General features: G+C 36.8%; 1 long non-coding RNA gene across 1 annotated transcript; it reads right to left on the reverse strand.

The window, feature by feature from the left end:
* Positions 1-862: 862 nt before the first annotated feature.
* On the reverse strand, positions 863-2,060 carry LOC145168948 (uncharacterized). The gene is made up of 3 exons (XR_013742192.1): positions 1,768-2,060; positions 1,158-1,251; positions 863-959 (listed from the first exon to the last, which is right to left on the reverse strand). It is a non-coding gene; the product is annotated as an uncharacterized LOC145168948 (long non-coding RNA).
* Between the last annotated feature and the right edge of the window lie 4,694 nt (positions 2,061-6,754).

Genomic DNA, 6,754 nt, shown 5'->3' on the forward strand with positions numbered 1-6,754 from the left:
GAATAAAATCTCGGTCTTGCTACAGCCACTAGAAACATAACTTTTGTGATAAACTTTTTGCTTTTACATATTCGTAACGGTTCATCCTCATCGGGGACAAGGTAGTAACGTTTTGATGGTTTTGATGTGTAAAATCACTTTTCATCAATATGAACAACATTAAACATATCATAGAATGTAGGAATCGGACTTAATAATGATTGTATAGTAATCTTTGATAAGCAAAATTCAAACCTTTCTCTTCTATTCTCATGAGTTAGAGTCGGCTTGATGGCATTTGTGTGTGGTCGAAGTACACCTTCCTTGATACGTCTATGCATTGTTGATTTCGAGACATTTATAAATTTCGCAAGATATCGTATATTGGCTCGACGACGTAATGAAATTTCTGAAACTTGATTCAAGTTTATTTGTACCCCTTTCCGCCCAACAACCTTTGGCTTATTTGAAGATAAATCAACCGGTAATCCTTGTCAATTTGAAATTTAGCTTGATGCCAAATGCGACTAATAGTCCGTGTAGAAACCGAAAATTGTGAAGCTATTTCGCTTATGGAACCTTTTTTTAATTCTCCATCAATACTTTCTTGCAATAAGAATTGATATATAGCTTGACGTTGTGCAACGGTGGTGTTTTTTTAGTGGATGGATTTGTGGAAGCCTCCATATGAAAATTTGAAATATGACCAGTAGTGGATAATGTCACACCCCCGGCCAAGGCGAAACACGCCGGGAGTGGGACTAAGTTCATGGATCACAGATAAACTGAATATATAGCACAAGTACAACGATAAACAAAACTGCATTTGTATTCCATCATTAAGTTTGAATACAGGGTTCTTACAGATAATAATAGTACAATAGTTGCCTTAAACATGGAAGCAGATAACAAAAACAAGCTAGCTAGGTCGTCTACAATCCACGACTAACCTTCTGTCTGAACGCCTGTCTGATGATCCCCTAAGAATACATGTAAGTTTGAAAGTCAACACAAAGGTTGGTGAGTGTCACAGGTTTTCTGCTAACGCAGTAATACTTTTAATAAGTCTAAAAAGTATTATCTTTGTATGTATAACAACAGTTAAAACAGTGTTTGCAATGAGTTTTTAAAAGCCAAAATGTATAGTTTGTATAAGTAAACCCATACGTAAAACTCACCTTAACATGCGATAGACGATTAGTGTTCTGGAATGGATGCGAGAAGGTCGAGTAGTATTTCCGTGAATATGAATCTCCGAGATAATTTAGTTTCCTAAGGAAATATTAATATAATTAATATTTGGAGGTTAGTTTGGTAATTAACCAAGATATAGGGTCTATTATGTAAATTACATAACTTAGTTGGACTAAATTATAAATATAATTTCCAAATGAGGGACCAATATGGAACATATACATCCTAGTTTAGGTGTTCAGGACTAAATTATAAATAAAATTTCCAAATGAGGGACCATTTGTGAATAAATAAATGAAGGTTTAAATAAATTAGGATCAAAAATGTTAAGAATTTAGAAATGGGGTATGGGGAATGAATTTTGTAATGAAGTTTGAATAATGGAGACTTGGTTTGTAAGGAACTTTCGTGAGGGGGGTAGGTTTTGAATACTTGAAATTGCAGTTTGAATCACCTCCTGTTCTTTGACGTTACATGCGACGAACCAAAAAACAACAAAAGAAAGGTCTCCGGCAGATTATATATGTATATTTTTGTTACGATTGACGATTATGGGACAAACAATAATCACGGAGGTGGTGGGGATGAACTTACAATGTAGCAGTAGGTGGTGGTCGATGGTGGTGGCACTCAGCGGCAGTGGGAGTTCGGTGGTGGTAGTAGGGTGGTTCCGGGGGATGTTTTGCCTCCGGTTCTTCCTCCTTTTGAGCTGGAAACGATGGGGGAAGGGGCTGAGGTGTTGTAGATGGTCAAAGGAGTTATAAGGGAGATGTTTGGGTGGGTAAGGTGGTGAAGTGTTGGTTGTATGTGGTCTTTGTGTATGTGTACCGAGAGTGGTAAAGAGAGTGTAAGTGAGAGAGATTTACAGAGAGATGTAGAGAGAAGGAGATGGCTGAAGATTTGTGAGTTTAATGGCTTGCTATGAGCTCTTATTTATAGCATAAGAGGCACTCACAAGCCCTTAAGGCCATGCCTTGTACCTTGAAGATGAAGTGTGCAAGCAAGGAAGAAGAAGGTAAGGTGGTGAAGATATGGGTTTTGTCACGTGGTTTTTATCAAATGGGGAAGCAAGAGGGGAAATGAATTCCCTAGTATGGAAGTTATGTGGGGCCTACAAAGTATACAAACTAGTTTAATCCTTTAACTTGTCCAAAACACTCATAAACACTTATAAATTGATGAATCGAGATCCCTACATCAGATTGTGTTTTCGAGAATTTATTATGAAAGAGGGTAATTTAAGGATTCTAGAAACCCGAACGGATTAATTTTTGGAGTTACGGAACTCCGGGAATTTGCGTTTAAAGTTTTGCGTCAAAACGGCTCGCGGTGTCCGTTTTCGCAACTTTTATAAATATTTTCGTAAAAATTATTTCGAGTGTGAAATGAAATAATAGACTAAAACCTGAGTCTAAAAACGCTCTCGGAAATCCCGTCGGCAAAGCGTAAGTACCTCAACGGACCGGTTCGGTTTTGCACGATCAAAGAAAACCAGTGTTTTGTCTGTTTTCTTAAAACTGTCGTAACTTTTGCATACGAACTCCGTTTTGGACGTTCTTTATATTTTCGGAAATAGGGGAACATGTACTATAATATTATAATAATTGCTTCGCTTAAAATGACTTTTTACGAATTCTCAGTTTTTTAGTCGTATTCCTAAGGCTACAGTTTGTGCGGTTTGATTCGTTATGCATTTGAAAGCATGATATCATCAGGTATCATATAATAGTTAAAATGAACTTATTTGTTTTACTTAAGATAAACTAAAACTCAGTAATTCGGATACACAAGAGATTCACGGACAGATTGGCGATTATGATAATAGCCCTAAATTTCAGGTTGTCACATATAATGTTTTAGGCTAGTTACGGGAAGTCTTTTTTTAAATGAAGACATATGTGTATGTAATTAATGGAAAGTGAAGGGACACATAGAATAAAATATTGGCGGCAAAAGAAAAGGCTCCATAATCTAGAATCAAAATGAAATTTTAAATGAGTTTTAACCTAAATGAAATTTTAACTGTGATTTGTCACAAAATTATGGTGGCAAATTTTGTCTCCATTTGTTTACCAAAAATAATGAAAGTTTCAAGATACGTTGTGGAAAAAAAATTGTTTGGTATAAAAGTAGGTGTAATAATTAAACTATATGAATTCTAAAAGAAACTAAATAAAAAAAATTAATAAGGGTAGAAATGTCATTTTATTAGGTAAAAGCCATATTGATTTGTGTTTTCTTAAACTGCGTATTTTTTGTCGGTGGACACTTATTTTAGGACAGAGGGAGTACAAAAATATATAGAAAACATATCTTATATATATATATATATATATATATATATATATATATACACACACACAGAGAGAGAGAGAAACATACATACATACACGCTATTAAAATAATCATATCGCTATTATTAATTTTGAAATAATTATATTTATACTAAGTTGATATAAAAACTCATTATAGCATTTTTTATGCCTTTATCGCATACAAAAAAAAAATTATTAATAACATTAAACTAATTATGAAAGAATACTTATTGTTACAAGAAAAATCTGCATAGTAATAATCATGATGCGGCAAAACACTTTTTTTTTCAACTCTTCATATTTTAATTAAAAATATCTTAAAAACACGTGATTGTTTGTGAGAAAACTTATTTATATATTACTAATACAGATACAATGTATATAAATGAGAGGAAAATAAAAAGTCTGTAATGACCCAAATTTCAAGCCCGAAAATTTCATTTTTGAACTACTATATTTAATAAACATTTTACCAAAAACATTGTCGATAAAACATCACATTACAAAATCATCATGTTGTGTCCCAAACCATAACATCAAAAGTTATGAAAATCAGAGTACAGTCCCATAAACTCAATGCGGAAACCATGTGCGTGTGTGATGCGCTGCTACCCCGCCGGCTCCTTCCCCTTCGACGAAGAGGTACCTGAAACCAAAACTGAAACTGTAAGCACAAAGCTTAGTGAGTTCCCCCATCATACCACATACCATACAATATCGTCGGTATCTTTCAACCGGTAGCCTTCATCGGTATCTTTCAACCGGTAACCATCATCGGTATCTTTCAACCGGTAATCATCATCGGTATCTTTCAACCGGTAACTGTCATCGGTATCTTTCAACCGGTAACTGGGGACTATTTCACCCCCTACCACTAGCATGCAACAACAGATGTAAGTATACAGTCAGGCATATCCGGGTACTGACCTACCCCTAGGTCCTAAGGACCACTGTCAGGGAAACTAATCCCTACTACACACATAACATGTCATACAGTTAAATCTCATGATCGAAACACATAACCAAACCAAGATAATTATCACAAAGACAATCATCTTCTAAGTACCCCTTGTTGGTGGGCCGACATTGTGGCCGTAGACCCACCCCTACTGGAAGGTAACTCACCTCAATGTCGTGCAGTGTTTGAATTATCCTCGGCGCACAAGTCGACTCCCTACGACTCCTCGATCCCTACACGACAACCTTCAAGTCAACACACAGCACATACAACCCTAAACAGGGTCAGTCCAAGTCCAGTCAAAGTCAACTTCAAGTTGACCCGACTCGCCGAGTTGGGCCGTCAACTCGCCGAGTTCCTCACCCTTTACTCGTCCTTAACCACGTCTCGACTCGTCGAGTTTGGCATCGACTCGACGAGTTCCTCTCTCATATGAACATCGCATGAAACTCATCCGACTCGCCGAGTTGTACGAACACTCGTCGAGTTCACCTTCATCTGATGAACAAGTCCTGACCTTGACTCATCGAGTTGTATGAACAACTCGTCGAGTTCATCTTCAAACATAAGAAGATTGCCTTGGACTCGCCGAGTCTGTTCTAGCACTCGTCGAGTCCCATGAACTCCAGGTCCAACACTAAGTCCAATGCGTTGGGTCACTCTTTCTGTCCTGCTACAATCCTTCTAACACTCAACTGAGTTCTTTTGACCCTCAACAGATATGGGACTCAAAGCCTTGGACTCGTCGAGTCCCAAGAATGGACTCGTCGAGTCGGTCACGTCCATTCACCAAATCTTCGATTTCTGATGTACAACCCTTGATCAAAAGATAGATCCAAGCCTCTACAATCGATCTAGCACGTAAAGTTACAAACTTTACGTGCTTGCATGGGACTTTGAGCTCAAAAGGTCCTAAAACAAGCTCTTGGGTAGCATGGGGTCTTCCTTGGGTGGAAAAGCACCCACTTTCTGCCTTGTGACCCCTCAAAGGACCTAGATCTGAAGCCTTGTCCCCAACCATGCTTGCATTCATGGTTGACTACCTAAAATGGCTTATAAAAGCCCTAAATCTCCACAAAATGGGATCTAGCAATTGAACAAGCAAGTTAACAACTTTATACCTTCTGAGGACTGAAGATGAAGCACAAACTCGAACCCCTCTGGTCTCTTCTTGTTTCCTCAAGTTCTTCTCCTTCCTTCTTAGACCACCAACACCAAAATCCACCAAAATGACTTAGATTGCTTCAACAACGGCTAGGGTTTTCTATAGAGGGTTTCTGGGAGCATAAGGGACGATGGAGGCTGTATAAGGTTGCTTAAATAGGGTGCAAACCCTCAGATTAGGGTTTTTGTCCAGCCAGAGCCTACTCGTCGAGTCCGGGACCCGACTCGTCGAGTCCATCACTTAAGTCTCGCGTTCCGCCCCGCTTCTACTCGGCGAGTTGGTCCTTCAACTCGCCGACTCCAAGGCCAAAAATGCAAAACACTTCGATAAAAAAAAGGAATACGTACCAAGAACCAGGTGCTACAAAGTCACTATCAATTATTAACCATAAGTTACAAAAACTTTTGAGTTGTAGTGACTAATAACTTTATATTTGAAATCATAAGTATATACAAATTAGAAAACTTTTTCGTTGTTTGTGAATTTTCAAATGAATTTGATTTAACTAAATTTCCCGCATTGCGCATAACAGTTATATATATATATATATATATATATATATATATATATATATATATATATATATATATATATATATATATATATATATGTATATATATACACACACACACACAGAGAGAGAGAGAGACATACATACACGCTATTAAAATAATCATATCACTAATATTAATTTTGAAATAATTATATTTATACGAAGTTGATATAGAAACTCAGTATGACATGTTTGTTGCTTTTTATGGCATACAATAAAAAATTATTAATAACATTAAACTAATTATGAAAGAAACTTTGTTAAACTTGTAAACTTCTCATTTTAGGCCACTCCATACAAGATTTATATGACTTGCTATAACGATGGACTTAAAATTAAGCTTTTATGATACAAATTGTCACACCCCCAAACCAAGGATGGCGGAAACGTCCGTGGGTGGCGGACTTCATGTGTAGTATCATAACAACGAGTATAATAGTGCTCAAAGTAAATACAACCATCATAAATATAATTGAAAAGGTTACAATGTAGCATGTGTTCACATATTTCAAAATCAATTACATTATGATGACAAAATGAAATGTTTGACGTCTGAGCGTCCCATCCTCAAAAGCTGTTGTTTATCTGGT

The sequence above is a fragment of the Lactuca virosa genome, chromosome 4, assembly GCF_052849685.1.
Source record: "Lactuca virosa cultivar CGN04683 chromosome 4, Lactuca_virosa_CGN04683_v6, whole genome shotgun sequence".
Taxonomy (NCBI): Eukaryota; Viridiplantae; Streptophyta; class Magnoliopsida; order Asterales; family Asteraceae; genus Lactuca; species Lactuca virosa.